At 43.6% G+C, this 16,861-nt stretch overlaps 2 long non-coding RNA genes across 2 annotated transcripts; both read left to right on the top strand.

Moving 5' to 3' along the window:
* Nucleotides 1–1,143: 1,143 nt before the first annotated feature.
* LOC309689643 lies at nucleotides 1,144–2,181 on the top strand. Its single transcript, XR_014271481.1, has 3 exons — nucleotides 1,144–1,257; nucleotides 1,331–1,420; nucleotides 1,498–2,181. It is a non-coding gene; the product is annotated as an uncharacterized lncRNA (long non-coding RNA).
* Nucleotides 2,182–7,628: 5,447 nt separating this feature from the next.
* Nucleotides 7,629–8,244, top strand: LOC309689850. Its single transcript, XR_014271530.1, has 3 exons — nucleotides 7,629–7,749; nucleotides 7,823–7,912; nucleotides 7,990–8,244. It is a non-coding gene; the product is annotated as an uncharacterized lncRNA (long non-coding RNA).
* Nucleotides 8,245–16,861: the final 8,617 nt, after the last annotated feature.

Genomic DNA, 16,861 nt, shown 5'->3' on the forward strand with positions numbered 1-16,861 from the left:
CCACTGGTTTGTATTTATGGGAGGGGGTGTTACGGCCCTAGCTGGGCCTCCTGATACTGCCCTTGTGTGGGCGTGGTGTTTTTCTCCGCCTCCTCCTCTTTTGCTCCACCCCCCTGTCTCTCTCTTGCTCTCTCTCTCCCCAGGACACAGCTGCTGCTCATTGGACTCACTTACCACCTGGGCCCAGTCAGCAATCACCTCTCTGAGGTCATATAAGCTGGGGATGAGCTGTGAGCAGGGTGTGGGGTGTCTCTGCTTGGTGTGTAGGTAGCCTGCCTGAAGTGTGGAGTTGTGGAAGCAGTATGGCTGCTTTACGTGAGTAGTGTGGGCTTGTGGGCCTTGGCAGCAGTAAAGCCAGCTGCTGTTAGTGACAGGGTGAGCTTGTGGGCCCCTGGAAGTGCCTCCTCGTGGTGTGGAGTTTTTGTTTGGTTGTGTTCTTTGTTGTTGCAACCTTTTTTCCCTTTTTCGGCATGTTATTGGTAATACGGCGTTGCCGGCTCCTTATGTTATGATTATCTACAATAAAGACTGTTATTTACTAAGAACACCTGTCTGTTTTCCTTTCATTCTGTTCTGGACTCATTTGTTACTGGTCCCCTCAATCGCATGCCTAGACCCCTTCGGGGGGGACGTAACACTGCCACCAAAACAAACACTGCATGAAAACGATTGTCCGATTCTTACCTGGATGGCATGTAAATTTGATAGAATCTGCCCAGTGAATCACCTTTCCTTTGACCTTAGGGGCAACATACAGGTGGTTGGGTGGTCTTTTCCCTGTATGCGATTCCTCAAGCTGGGCTTCCTTGATCAGGGACTCAATCTCCCAGGAGAGGGATCCAGTTCCACAGGTGGGGGAAATGATAGTTTCCTCTTTTTTGGCCAATATACCAGAAGTGGAGATTTAACAAGATAAAGAATCTGGTTTCATGTTTAAAAAAAACTGGGCCTGTAGGTGATAGTTAAGTTAAAGTGCGTGAAGAGCCCAGCTGGGCTGACGTGCACTTAAGTGTTTAGCAGTCTGTGGATATGCAAGATTCTTCTGTCTATCCTCTTGTGACAGGTGAGACCTGGAGATTTGGGACCGCCCCTGGTGGGCGGAGCTGGTCTTCGCTCCTTTCATAAGTGCAGGTGTGGGCAATTGGGTATTCCTTTGCAAACCTGAAGCTGCGAGTGCTTGGTCCGAGTTGGGCAAGTTGGTGTTTCTTAACTATGAAAGTCTGATACGCGTCCTTCCCCTAAACTTCTGTTAGAACGGTAGGTTACACAAAAATGTACCACTTGAGCTCTGGCTGTTGGCAGAGGTTTACAGTTATTTGCACCCTTGTAGGTGGGAAACATTGCTCCCGTGAGAACGGTATAGTGGACTTCATCGCCACTGACCCACATTTATTAGGGTGTGACACGAACTTGTGGACAGGTAACAAAACCAATTCAGTGGAGGAATATTCCTGTGTTTTATTGTCCAGCTAGTGATCTCCTGTCTTTTATTCACAGAGTACCGAGCTGCTGCTTTGCCAGGTGGATTTCTGGCTGCGGGCAAAGGACCCGACACATCAGTGTGTTTTAATTTGTTTTAAACTGGTGTAAGCCGACAGACTGACTGCTGCGGCTGTCGATGGTTTTGGTTTTTGGTTTTACTTTTTCTGTATCAGTAGGCACCACAGATATTGATCCTTTTAGTATTTTAACCCCTTTATTTATATATATATATATATTGTCGCAGACGGTGAAGGCGCTGCAGGGAAAACAAATCCTTTTTTTTGTCTCCCCGCTTTTGCATGCACAGCGGTGGGCCCGAGTGAAGACGGCACTGAAGATTTGACTTTTTTTCTATAGTGTTTTACCCATTTGGGGTCATGTGTGAGTTGCCGTCCATGTTTAACCTGTGTGCTATGTCGATTTGTTTTTAAACGGTTCCCCGCAGCGCTTGTCCCGTCTCACGGGCAATCGCACAGTTTTATCGTCTCTAATAAGGTAACGTTTTTAATTGGTTTGAGGTGCCGCTGTTACACTGTTTCTTTTATTTTGTATTAAAAAATTAAACTCTTTTAAACTGACTGTGCGCCTACGGCTCTGTCCTATTTTAAATAGGTACCTACCACGGGTCACAAACTGGCGTTGTCGGACAGGACGAGCCTCTAGGTGTGCACAGCGATTAGTCAGTTGGTTTGTGTAAAATTTTTATTTTTATGTGTGTGTGTTTTAAACTGTTTTATATTTGTATTTATTTTTTTAGGCAAAGCAGCAGCTGGTAAATCCTGGTGGTAACAAAGTGTAATCTGCATTTAAACACAGTAGGCACTTACTGTTGAGGGTTTTTATTTTTTATTATGGAGTCCCAATCAGGCATTTCTAGCCCCTGTAGACCTCATGACTCTACCCCTATGGAGGGCTCTCTCCAAGAGAGGCTGGTTTATATCCCTAGAGAGAGGTCGTGCCCCCTGTTTAGTGGAACTGGGGAAATTAGTGTCCAAAGTTGGGTGGAGGAAATAAAATCTGTGATGCGCACTCGTAGACTTGCCCCTGTTGATAGAGCCCATTATATCTATGATCATTTGACTGGTGATGCTCGTGAGGAAATAAAATATAGGTCCCAGCAAGTAAGAGAAGATCCAGACCGCATTTTTGATATTCTCCTTAGCCAGTATGGTTGCCCCATGTCCTTTATTGCTGTTAAGGAAGCTTTTTATGCAAGAAGGCAGCAAGAAGGAGAGTCACTGAGGGAATTCTCACATGCATTGTTTTCTCTCATGGACAAAATGATCCAAAGTTGTCCAGAGAGGCGAATTCCTGAGGCTGCTAGACTGCTTTCTGATCAGTTTGTAGAGGGTGTCCGGGATGGAAATTTGAGCCGCGAGCTTAAAAGGATTGTTCGCGAACATCCAGATTATGACCTCCATACTTTAAGAGATGAAGGCCTCAGGTGGGAGCGGGAAGGCAGAGTAGGAGTAGAACCCGGCCGGTTCAGGACTTATTCTGTCCCAGCAGTCTACAGCATTCAGCATACAGGACAAACAAAGGGGCCAAGGGATACTATTGGGTCAGAATTAGCAGAGGTTAAGGAAATGTTAAAACGGCAGCAGGCCCAGATTGATCAGCTTACACATGAGTTGAGAGTTGCCCATACATCAAGTAAGTCTAGGTTCACGCAGAGAGGAAGGCAGGTTATTTGCAGACGGTGTCAGAAGCCTGGCCATTTTGCTAAAGACTGTGATAATGAGAGGGTAGTAGCCTTTGAATCTACAGCCCCTAGCAGGAGCTCATCTGGGCAGGGTACGTTTTCCATGCAGGCGGAAAACTAGCACCCTCTGTTATGCTGAGCCACATATCAGATGGGGACATAACTGGCTCCAACAGTTGTAATGCTCAAATGTCTGGTCCCCCACCCAAGTTGGTAGGCTCCTGTCCAAAGGTTACCATTAATATGGGAGGGGTAGATGTCTCCTGTTTATTAGACACTGGATCCATGGTCACTACCATCACGGAGAGTTTTTTTGCCAAACATTTTAAGAACTGGGGTCCAGAGAAACTGAAAGCATGCCATTGGCTGCGGTTACGGGCAGCTAATGGGCTAGATATTCCCTATGTTGGCTACCTGGAGCTTGATTGCCAAGTGTTAGGGAGGCAAATACCGAAACGTGGTGTGTTAGTTGTTAGAGATCCTTTGGAGCCCAGCCCCAACTCAGAAATATGTGGAGTACTCGGCATGAATGTGATCCGTGAGTGTTATAGGGAGCTGTTTTTGGAACATGGCTCTGCTCTTTTTGACCTTCCTTTAGTGCAGGAGGATCCTTGGCAGCAGGCTTTGCAGCGTTGCCATACAGCGCAGCTACAGCCTGAAGCACAAGTTAGTGGCCCAGTGAGAGTTAAGGGTAGGAGAAAAATTTGCATCCCCGCAGGCACAATGAAGTTTGTACCAACTACATGTCGGAAAGTCCCTTCAGCACACACTGGAACAGCGCTTTTCGAACCATTAGATGCCGGTTTGCCTCATGGTCTCCTTTCTTCTCCAGCTTTGGTCCAGGTGGTCAGTGGCACTGCATTTATCCCAGTTACCAATGTGGGATTAACTGAGGCCATTTTGCCACCTCGCAGTCAGCTTGGCACCTTGTGCCAAGTTGAAATTGTCAGCCAATCGGATGGCTCGACCAGGCACTTGGAAGATTTGGGAGAGGAAAAACGTGTTACCATGGCAACCCAGAGTGTGGAATCCAACCCTCTGAAAACTGCAATTAATGCAATTGATCTCTCAGCCCTCACTGTACAGGATCAGGACAGGGTAAGGGCCCTTTTGCGTGACTACCAATCTGTTTTTTCTTCACATGATGGTGACTTAGGGTGTACCAATTTAATGACTCATGAGATCCCACTTTTAGATGAGACTCCGGTCCGCCAGCGGTATCGACGGATTCCACCTTCAGAGTATGAGAGCGTTAAGGCCCATATTCAACACCTGTTGGAGAGTCAGGTGATCAGAGAAAGTTGTAGCCCTTTTGCATCCCCAATCGTGGTAGTACGAAAGAAGGACTCCAGTATTAGGCTTTGTGTGGATTACCGTCTGCTGAACTCAAGGACTAGGAAGGATGCTTTTCCCTTGCCCCGAATTGAGGAGTCCTTGGATGTGTTGTCAGGTGCATGTTGGTTCTCTACCTTGGACTTGGCTAGTGGCTACAATCAGGTCCCTGTTGCTGAGCCAGACAAAAAGAAAACTGCTTTCTGTACTCCTTTTGGGTTATTTGAGTTCAACCGCATGCCGTTTGGCCTCTGTAATGCACCAAGCACCTTTCAGAGATTGATGGAGCGAATGTTTGGTTCCCAGAATCACCAGTCTTTGTTGTTGTACTTGGATGATGTGATTGTCTTCTCTACCACAGTAGATGAGCATATTCAGCGCCTAGGAGCAGTACTGGAGACCTTGCGGGTACAAAACTTGAAGGCCAAGTTGGAAAAATGCTGTTTTCTGCAGACAGAGGTAAAGTACCTTGGGCATGTGATCTCCAAGGACGGGGTAGCCACGGACCCAGACAAAATATCTGCGGTGTCTAATTGGCAAACTCCTAGCTCTGTTGCTGAATTGAGATCATTCTTAGGGTTTGCTAGTTACTATCGCCGCTTTGTTCCAGGTTTTGCATCCCTAGCTGCTCCGCTCCACCAGCTGGTGGCCGAACTGGCTGGGACTAAGCACAAACGCCCCTCCAAGCGTGCATTGCAGGAAGTTTGGACTGAGCAGTGTGAAAATAGCTTTCAAGAGTTGAAAGCTCGGTTGGTGCATTCCCCCGTATTGGCTTATGCTAATTTTTCACAACCTTTTATCTTGGAGGTTGATGCCAGCCACTGGGGTCTGGGGGCAGTGCTTTCACAACAGCAAGCTGATGGCAAGGTGCGTCCTATAGCTTATGCTAGTCGAGGGCTAAAGCCCACGGAACGTAACATGTCCAATTACAGCTCCATGAAACTTGAATTCCTAGCCTTGAAATGGGCTATGACTGAAAAATTCAGAGAATATTTGCTGGGTAACAGGTGTGTTGTCTATACAGACAACAACCCCTTGAGCCATCTGACTACAGCAAAGCTTGGAGCTTTGGAACAGCGCTGGGCGGCTCAGCTCTCTTCTTTTGATTTTTCAATTAAGTATCGTCCGGGTCGTACAAATGGCAATGCAGATGCTTTGTCTCGACAGTGTCAGCCATCCGATCAAACTGTGTCTTTAGAAACACTGCTTCCTGGTACTTCCCTTCCAGACTCTTTAGTGCAAACAGTTTTACCACCCCAGCAAGTAATCCAATCTATGATTTCGGTTTTACCCTCTCATTCACTTGCAGACCTTGCTACTTTGCAGAGGGAGGACCCCACGATTGGTGGTTTTTTGAAGTTTTGGCGCAGAGGAACTGGCCCTACTCGCCAGGAGAGAAGAGATTTGCCAGCAGCAGTGCTGGAAATGTTGCGCCAGTGGAGGAAACTGGTAGAAAAGGAGGGCGTCCTTTATCGGCAGATCTTTCAGCTAGATGGGGGGGAACCAGTGTGCCAATTAGTGGTCCCTCAGAGTCTCAAGAATGAGGTTTTACATGGCTTGCATAATGACCATGGTCATCAGGGAACTGACAGGACTGCAGACTTGATACGCAAGAGGTGTTATTGGCCAGGTATGTCTAAGGAGGTTCAGGATTACTGTCAGCAATGTGAACGTTGTGCGCAGGCTAAAGCAGTTTATCCCAAACCTAAAACAACCATGGGTCACCTCATGGCTGCGAGGCCCAATCAGATTCTGGCAATTGATTTCACATGCCTTGAACCCTCCGTTGATGGCCGTGAAAATGTATTGATTCTTACTGATGTGTTTTCAAAGTTCACTCAGGCCATTTCTACTAAGGATCAAAAGGCAACTACTGTGGCCAGTGTTTTGGTTTATGAGTGGTTTTATCGCTTTGGTGTTCCCTCTAGGATCCACTCCGATCAGGGGAGGAGTTTTGAAGGAGCATTAGTTCAGCAGCTATGCCAGTTATATGGTGTGGAAAAGACTCGCACCACTCCTTACCACCCACAAGGTAATGGCCAGTGTGAGCGTTTTAATCGGACTCTGCATGATCTGTTGAGAACCCTGCCCCCTGAGCAAAAGCGTCATTGGCCCATGTATTTACAGCAGCTCACCTTTTCTTACAATACCACAATCCATCAAACCACGGGTGAGTCACCCTATTTTCTTATGTTTGGCCAAGAGCCCCAGCTCCCAGTTGACTTCCTGTTAGGCAGAGTGGAGGAACCCACCCACGGCCCGGTACACACTTGGGTCCAAGAGCATCAGAAACGTCTAGATGTAGCTTATAAAGGTGTGAGTAACCGCACCAAAGCAGCAGCGACGCTGCGTGCAGATCGTCAACCTGCCCCAGCTTCTGACCCCTTGCCATTGCATCAGTTAGTGTATTTGAGAGATCATAGCATTCGGGGACGGAATAAAATCCAAGATTTTTGGGGCGTTACACCGTATTGTATTGTCCGTGCCCCTGCTGATGCTGGTCCTGTGTATACAGTGGCCCCACTCAATGATCCAGAACAGAAAAGACAGGTTAATAGACAATTTATCAAGCCGATCCCTGCTGATATCTGTGAGAAAATAAGGGCAGAGCTCCAGCAAACTGCTAACCCTAGAAGTTCACCTGACCGGTTACCCCCGTCTGAGAATGAGGGAGACTTTTATGTGTGGCAACGAAGGGAGTCCCCAAGAGGTGACCCCCAAAGTGTACAAACTGATTCTGCACCTTGTCCCCAACAACTCCCAGAGGACCTGGCTATAGTAATGAGGCCGCAGTCCAGAAGGACTAATCCTGGTACCCTGACTCCACAGTGTAGTGTCCCCACTCCATTAGCTGAAAGTGGTACAGTTAGAAGAACGACACGCTCAACAGCTGGCCACCATTCCAATCCACACCATCTGCCCCAATCAGCTGAAGCCAGGCCACCTAGTGTACATTCAGTTACAGCTTTTTATAGACCGTGGCTTTAAGGTTTCATTGTCGGGTCGCCAATGCAAAAACCAGGGGGGAGAATGTGACAGGTGAGACCTGGAGATTTGGGACCGCCCCTGGTGGGCGGAGCTGGTCTTCGCTCCTTTCATAAGTGCAGGTGTGGGCAATTGGGTATTCCTTTGCAAACCTGAAGCTGCGAGTGCTTGGTCCGAGTTGGGCAAGTTGGTGTTTCTTAACTATGAAAGTCTGATACGCGTCCTTCCCCTAAACTTCTGTTAGAACGGTAGGTTACACAAAAATGTACCACTTGAGCTCTGGCTGTTGGCAGAGGTTTACAGTTATTTGCACCCTTGTAGGTGGGAAACATTGCTCCCGTGAGAACGGTATAGTGGACTTCATCGCCACTGACCCACATTTATTAGGGTGTGACACGAACTTGTGGACAGGTAACAAAACCAATTCAGTGGAGGAATATTCCTGTGTTTTATTGTCCAGCTAGTGATCTCCTGTCTTTTATTCACAGAGTACCGAGCTGCTGCTTTGCCAGGTGGATTTCTGGCTGCGGGCAAAGGACCCGACACATCAGTGTGTTTTAATTTGTTTTAAACTGGTGTAAGCCGACAGACTGACTGCTGCGGCTGTCGATGGTTTTGGTTTTTGGTTTTACTTTTTCTGTATCAGTAGGCACCACAGATATTGATCCTTTTAGTATTTTAACCCCTTTATTTATATATATATATATTGTCGCAGACGGTGAAGGCGCTGCAGGGAAAACAAATCCTTTTTTGTCTCCCCGCTTTTGCATGCACAGCGGTGGGCCCGAGTGAAGACGGCACTGAAGATTTGACTTTTTTTCTATAGTGTTTTACCCATTTGGGGTCATGTGTGAGTTGCCGTCCATGTTTAACCTGTGTGCTATGTCGATTTGTTTTTAAACGGTTCCCCGCAGCGCTTGTCCCGTCTTACGGGCAATCGCACAGTTTTATCGTCTCTAATAAGGTAACGTTTTTAATTGGTTTGAGGTGCCGCTGTTACACTGTTTCTTTTATTTTGTATTAAAAAATTAAACTCTTTTAAACTGACTGTGCGCCTACGGCTCTGTCCTATTTTAAATAGGTACCTACCACGGGTCACACTCTGTCCCCTCCAGCCAATGCCTCCACTCCACACCAGCTTTATCGCAAGAAGCTCCCAATGACCCACATTATAGTTCCTATCTGAGGGAGAGATGGTGAGAGAAAAAGGTACATGAATGGATTTTACCATTTGACTCCTGGGACTGCACAGCCCTGATCACCAAATCGGAGGCATCCACCTCCACAATGAACGGTTTGGAGAGGTCAGCCTCAACCAGGATGGGCGCAGAGGCGAGGCATTGTTTCATAGTATCGAAAGCCTGCTGGGCAGAGGTGCACTACTGAAAGGTAACCTTGGGGAGGTCAGATGAGTCAAAGGTAAGGGAATGCGGCTGAAGTCACGAATAAAACGTTGGTGAAAATTTGCAATCCCTAGGAGTCTTTGGAGCTGTCGTTTATTTAGTGGCTCCAGCCATTCCACTACTGCCTTGATGACTACTGCGGGTCTGCCCGCAACTGAACATTGTGACTGGACTGGACAAGGAACTCTTTTTTTTTTTTTTCCAGCAGGTGCTGCAAGACTAAATGGACTCATGCTCTGAAACAGACTTAGAAGATTAGGGTATTATTCAAGTACAAAAACACAAAATGATTCATGAAATCTCTGATAATGTCGTTGATCAGGGCCTGAAACACAGTGGGGGCATTGGTAAGGGCATGACCAAATACTAATTTTATAATGCTGCAGAATTACTCATTTGTGCATACATACATTGTTTATTTGTTGTCAGTCTTCATGTAGAGAAAGGCCTGCCCAGCATTTCCTGATTTTTAAAGCACTGATGATGTCATGTCTGATGTCACCTGGTCAAACCAAGAGGAGGGGTTTCTTTTACCACAGGAAGGATTTATTTTGTTTGTTTCAGGATACAAAGGGATTTGTTGAATATGTTTTCTTATATAGAGCCATTTAGTGGGGAGCTTTATGTAATTTATTTGTGTTGAGTTTTAGATTCCTCGGCTCAAGTTAGTGGTACTGGCTAGACTAATTGAAGGTAAATTGATAGCCCTATATATAATCAGTCTCTGCTTGATTCAGATGAGGGAGGAGAGATGAGCTGTGTTACTGAATAATGTGCTTTTTGAGTTTTGTTAATTTAGTTGCTATGGTGGCGTTTTGTTAAGTTTCACATATAATGGAGGTTACTGTAAAAAAAAATTGCTCATCTCAGAAACCCAAAATGTCTGCTCAGTCTGCTTACCTACCACCTTCCTTGACGTTCGAGTCAGACTAATTCACAAGGGAGAGGATACTTATTTTTGATTGTGATCTTGTTAAGGCGCAATAATCTATGCATGAACGGAGCAACTTCTTTCTTTTCAAAAAAACACCAAAAAACCTGAGGAGTAAGTCTATGCCACAGTGATAAGGACAGTGTGGTGAGAGGGAGGACTAGATCCTTACTAAGCACTTCTGCTAGGTCATGATACACTGCAGGGACAGAAGTTGGATCAGGTGGCTCAACTAGAACAGACTGAGTTGTGGACAAAAAACTGATGGCAAACAGTTTTTCAGCATCACAAACAGCGTCACAAACTCCACCTAGGAATACAACACTTAAACCAGTCTATGTTTGGATTGTGTGTATTCAGCCAGGGGAACCCGGGGACCAGGGAAGCGCTTGGTGTGATGAACAAAAACATACTGGTTTTCTCCACATGGTTACCAGAAAGGGATAGTGTAATAGGTTGAGTTCTATGAGTGATATCAGGAAGTGATATCTAAATAGTAAATCTTTCCATTGTAAATTTCACTGTTGATATAAGAAATTAAATTTTCTCATATTCATAATGTTAAACTGTTATTGAATAACAATATGTAGTAAAAGAGAATGCAGTTATTATAATAAATTCCAGTATTATACCTTACACTCACATACACACATTAAATTAATTAATGCGCTTAAAATAATATCTCTGAAGAGTGTCATAAAGTTACATAAAGTACCATCAAAGCTAAAATCATAGAACGAGCATACACTAGACTGACATGGAAACACTTGATACTATTGGGATATAACTGCCATGGCATAACAAGGGTAGAAGCTTTGTATCTTTGTTGAAAGAAAGACTTTAAAAAAAAAAAATTATACAATGGCTGCTGTCTGGAATTAAATGAGTCTCTCAACAAGTCTGACCCTCACAGGTGCTACAATAACTTAAAGGCAGTTGCAAATGTGTAAGAGATTTGGTTGAATCAGTATTCTCGTTTTTCCTTTCCTACTCCCCTTGTTGATATCTCTGGAATTCACACAAAGGCTGTCAGGCTGAGGCATAAAAATAGGTATCACTTTGTATGGCAAGTGGGAAATCCTGGGAATAATTGAGAGAAATTGCAGTGGAAGTGACTTGAAGATTAAGTGATTAACGTCCCGCAGTAGAAAGCAGAGAGCTCTGGCTTAAATAGGATAGATGCCTGCTGGATGAAGTGAACTATATACTCGGTGTTGTATTGTTAAGGTTTCTAGCTCACCTGTTCAAACTCAAGCAAGACTTCATTTTCTTAAGAAACAGGAGGGTGATGAGGATGAGGATGAGGGTGATATAGAGGCACAGAGACACTGAGCAACTGATGCAGTCTTTTTCCTGTTTCTTCCCAGGAAGCAACACACACACTTTGACCCGAGTCAATAAACGTTTAAAACCGGGCTTCCCTAGGGTTACCTAGTGTGTGTGTGTGTGTGTGTGTGTGTGTGTGTGTGTGTGTGTGTGTGTGTGTGAGAGAGGATGTCTTTAAAGGACATGCATCCTCATGTAAATGATAATCAGACATAGATGTAGCAGCTTGCCACAGCAACAAAATTATGAATAATATCAACAGTAACATTAAAGACACTTTTGTAGTTATCCTCTTCAAATTTTGACTAAAACGTTCAAACTCAGAAGGGAGAATTTACCAGGATGTTTAAATCTAATTGACCAGTCCTGCAGTAAGAAGTAACAAAAAAAACAAAACAGTATATAGTCTGTGAGTGGGGCATCATGGTCAAAGTCAAAGTCAAAGTCAAAGTCAACTTTATTGTCAATTCTGCCACATGTACAGGACATACAGAGAATAGAAACTTCGTTACTCTCAATCCCTAGATAAAATAGAAAATGAACATTTAAATATAAGAGTGATTAAAAATGCAAGTGAAATATTTTAAAGTAAAAAAAATTAAATAATATAATACAATTTTACATATAACAAGAAAGCTATACAATATACAATATAAGGGTAAATGACATTGAGTGCAAACCAGGCAGAGTCGTGCAAATAGGCAAATAGTGCAAATGGAGATTTGGTAATGTACGGTATGAGATAGTGTAACACAAAGTAACACAATGGTGTTTCAGTGGTTAGCTCAGTTAGGGCTGTCACTAAGTAACTAAAAGTTATTGGTTTAAGCTGTGACACAAGTCCAAGGTTATGCTTGTTATGTTAACTGGTGATTCTAACGTTAACTGTGCTTGGATGTGAAAGTGAATTGTCTGTCTCTGTGTGTTAGTGCTGTGATGGGCTACTAACCTCTGTAGGGAGATCCTGCTTCTCCCTGTGACTTATTGGAAATGACTACCAGAACCCCATCCAAGTTGGATTATCAGTTAAGAAATTGGTTGGATTTTCCTAGATCGCTATGAAGTACTAATTTAGCTCATTGGTGTATTTTAGATAAACACCAGTAAATCCCTAACTTGGCAAATGTATTAATATTTGTAATGTTAAATAATTGATCTTTGAACATTAAAATCAGCAGTCTTTATCGGTCCAATCAAGAAGAAATGTTGATATTACAATATTAGAAAGAAGCATCATTAATTACATGACTCCCTGTGAGCAAGCACTTGTGGGGACTGTGGGAAGGAAAAACTCCCCTTCACCAGGAAGAAACCGGGTTCAGGGAAAAACCCAGGTCCAGGGAGGGCAGCCATAAACTGTTCTCACATTTGTCATTTCTTTTATTTGTGAGTTTTCCTTTTAAATAATAGGTGCTGTTGGTTGCTTTTTAGATACTTTGGCCATGTTTTGCCATTGCATTCACTAGAATATCTTGGCTACCTTTACTCATTAGTAGTCATCTCCTCATCATCATTCTTTGTTTTTTCTCCAATGCGAGACTCGGGGCAGAGTGGATGATACGTTGACTTGGTTCACAATCTCATCGTTAAAAAAGATACAATACCATCACACATCAACTATCATATATGTCATATATGTTATGATTTAAAAGTTTGCTTACATGTAAATGGTGCAATATATAGAACAACTGGGGGTTAGTATCTTGCCCCAGGATACCTGGCATGCAGACTGAGGGATCAGGGATCAAACCACTAACTTTCCAATCATGATGACCTCCTGAGCTGCAGCCACCCCATAACATATCAAAATGTCTGTTTATCTGCACACCACGAAGAGCACTGAAGAATGATGAATGGTCTGCACAGACCCTGACTTCAACATCATCCAGCATCTTGGAACAAACTGGAAAAACAACAGTAGGAGTCCTCACCACCCCACATAAGTGTTGATCTTTGCTAATGTCTCCATATATTAACACTGTGAACAGCAAAAGTCTATTTTTAAGGTGGTTTAAATTACCTCTGTGCATAACCTTTACAGAAGAGCATTTAACCATGATGGAACTCAACATAATCTGGATAAATAAAATTATTGCCAGCAGTTAACCAAACAATCACTATTGGTTAACTCTTGGTCAACCCGCAAATGCCCATTTTGTCTTTTTGCATGTATTCTGTAACGTATTCCGTTACGTTACTCAATGACAGTAACGTATTCTGAATACTTTGGATTACTTAATATATTATCATGCTTTTTACAACGTGAATGTACTATTGCCGTGTGATTTATTACTATTACTGAAGGTCCGCGACTCCGAACTGTAGTAAAGGGACCTCTGACTAATACGGCGGGGTCCCTGTCGGCTCGTAGCCGAAAACTAGCTTTACTTTGTTGTGTGGGTCAACTTTTCTTGACAGAGAGACAGAGAGAGGCGTTGAAAGACTGCTCCAACGGAACTTATTGTTTTCGGAGGAAAACACGAACACGGTGTACAGTCGAGTCTTAATAGCTTGGCTGAAGTGGTTATTATTATATTTACATGCTTCCAGCTCCGGTTTTTCCTCGATGACAACTCCTTTTAATTAAAAGACTTTTAGAACAGTTTGAAATCAGGAAAAACCTGGTGGGCTGGATTTTAGATTTTCTAACTGACAGGTCACAAAGAGTGAGAATAAATGGGGTTCTGTCTGACCCAGTGTTCTCCTCCACAGGTTCTCCTCAAGGGTGCGTCCTATCGCCCTTATTATTCACTCTCTATACAAATATGTGTCAGGGCAGACATGAAAACAGGGTCATTATTAAATATGCAGATGACTCTGTTATTGTCAGCTTACTGAAAGAGGGTGAAATTAACCACGGTCCAGTCATTGATGACTTTGTTCAGTGGTGTGAGGAGTCTTATCTCCAGCTGAACATATCTAAAACAAAAGACATGGTTGTTGATTTTAGGAAACAACAAAATGGGCAAGCAGTCACTTTAATTAAAGGTCAGAAAATAGAGCAAGTACAATCATATAAATATCTTGGGACCATAATAAATGAAAAACTGAACTTTGATCAAAATTGCAAATCAGTTTGTAAAAAGGGTCACCAGCACCTTTATTGCCTTAGGAAACTTGTTCATTTCCACATTGACCAAAAAATTTTAACTTTGTTTTATCGTTCTTTTATTGAGTCTGTTTTATCCTTTTGTTTGGTGGCATGGTTTGGTCAGACCTCTGTCACAGAGAAAAACTCTCTAAATCAGATAGTGAGATGGTCCAGTCGTCTGATAGGTGAGCCACAGTCTTGTTTAGCCTCCCTGTACTCTAAGCAGGTACAGAGGATGGCTTTATCAATCCTTAAAAATGGTTCCCATCCTCTAAGGGGTGAATTTCAGCTTCTTCCCTCAGGACGGAGGTTTCTATTTCCGAGATGCAGGACAAAGCGTTATAAAAATAGCTTTGTCCCCGTTGCTGTCACTGAATTAAATAAGAACTGTTTTTGATTCGAAATATTAAAGTATGTGTCACAGTGAGTTTTATATATTTACTAGGTATGTGTGTTTTTAAAGGGATGTCAAATGCTGTCATTTTTCTGTAAAGCAAATTTACCTTGCCTTTAGGTATAAATAAAGTTACCTTACCTTACCTACCTTTCCACTCCCCTTTTTCTCTCTCCCTCCTCGCGCTCACAGACCCATAACGTGTATGGCAGTCCATTCTCTCTGCAACACGGACTACACTGCCCATGATGCTACATTCTTTAGAGCTATGCTTGTAACATTTTGCCTGTTAGCTTAGCACAACAACAACAACAACAACGAAAAGGCGCTCTCTCACCTAGCAAACACACAGTCGCAGAGAGAGAGAGAGAGAGCGTCGCCCTGTAACCATGGCAACCGTAGCGCTGCCGCCTGGAACAACAGAACGTAGCTGTCAAACAAAACCCAAACAGTCCTGACCCGCGACAAAATGAAACAGGAAAGTACCGCAGCGTAATCCATTTATTTCAACAAAGTAACTGTATTCTGAATACCACCTTTTTAAACGGTAACTGTAACGGAATACAGTTACTCATATTTTGTATTTTAAATACGTAACGGCGGTACATGTATTCCGTTACTCCCCAACACTGAATATACAATATATACATATATTAATTACAAAACAATAGAAAGGCACAAATTGGAGAACAAAGTGCTTAGGCCAGTCACACAAGGACTCTATACTCAGATCTCAGACCAAGTTCTTTTGCACTGCTTCTGAGTGATGAGGGTTACTCAGATCATGACTAAGATTGGTAATGTGGGTGAGCAGGGGTGGGGTGTGGGGGGATAGTGTTTGCCAACAGTCTGAATGGCCCAAGGAAAAAAGCTGTTTGTGAGTCTGGTGGTGGGGGACCTGATTCTCCTAAGGGCAGCGGATCTTACAGGTGGTGGGCAGTGTGCAAGGGGTCACCTGCGATGGCCCTGGTGTTCCTGAGATAGGAGGATCTGGTGATGGCCTCCAGGATTGGCAGAGGGCAACCAATGATTTTTGGGCAGTGTTAATTACCTTCCATACAGCCTTCCTATTCTCAATAGTGGTTCCTGCATACCAAACACCCAGGCAATAGGAAAGCACACTCTCCATTGAGGAGCAATAGAAGGCCAGCAGCAGCTTGTGATCCAGGTTATTGTTCCCCAGCACACGGAAGAAGTGCAGCAGCTGTTGGAGCTTCTATTCCAGGGCATTGATGTTGTGGGTCTAGGTGAGATCAGCATAGATGTGGGTGCCCAGAAACCTTAAAGTGGAGACAGATTTCATCCGTTCTCCATTTATAAAGAGAGGGGAGTTGACCTGGCCTTGCCTCTTATCCATTATGAGTGTTTTTGTTTTAAGGATGTTCAGTTTCAGGTTATTTTCTGAACACCACTGGGACAAGTTCTCTACTTCCACCCTGAAAGCTGTCCCATCTTCATCAGCGACGAGCTCAACCATGGTGGTGTCATCAGCATACTTAATGATAATGATGTTGACTTATAAAGCTACCATGGAGTAAAGTTAGTTGGATTATTACTGATGGCGTACTTGTCATGGCTGGTGAATGAAGTGGACTGTCCACACTGATCTGTAAGTCTCTGAAGAAGGACGCAACACTATTACTTAATCACTGTATAATTCTCCAACAAGTATGAAACAAACGTCAAACATATCTGTTTGAAACATCTCACATTTAATCATGTTATGAAACCTGTGAAAACCATTAATTTCATTTCTTACAAAACCCTGTGCCACCACTGGTTTCAGCATGTCCTGTTTGAGCTAAATGTGAAGATCTAATATATAAAATTTTGTGAGGTGGCTCAGTTGGGGATCCAAAATACAGTGATTTTTTTCTCAAGAAGGAAATTGTACAGTTTTTTGCTGAAAAAGGGACAAGCAAAACACAAATTGTCAGATTGTGTATGGCTAGCAGATTTGGCGTTTTTGGTTGAAAGAACACTTATCACATGTGTTATGTGAGGACATACTGTTTTTCTTTTCTCACTTCTCCATTGACCCTGATGATGCTCAGAATCAGCTGCAGCTGGAGCTCCTTGAATTGCAGTGTGAAGATGAGTGTCGCAGCCAGCGACCAGTAACTCATTACATGTGTATTGTGCAAGCAAAATGTTCTTGCACAACACTCATGTAATGTTTTTATGCCCATTTTTCAAATCACGCTGATGATGATGA

This window comes from Aulonocara stuartgranti (assembly GCF_965226115.1).
Source record: "Aulonocara stuartgranti genome assembly, chromosome: 15".
Classification (NCBI taxonomy): domain Eukaryota; kingdom Metazoa; phylum Chordata; class Actinopteri; order Cichliformes; family Cichlidae; genus Aulonocara; species Aulonocara stuartgranti.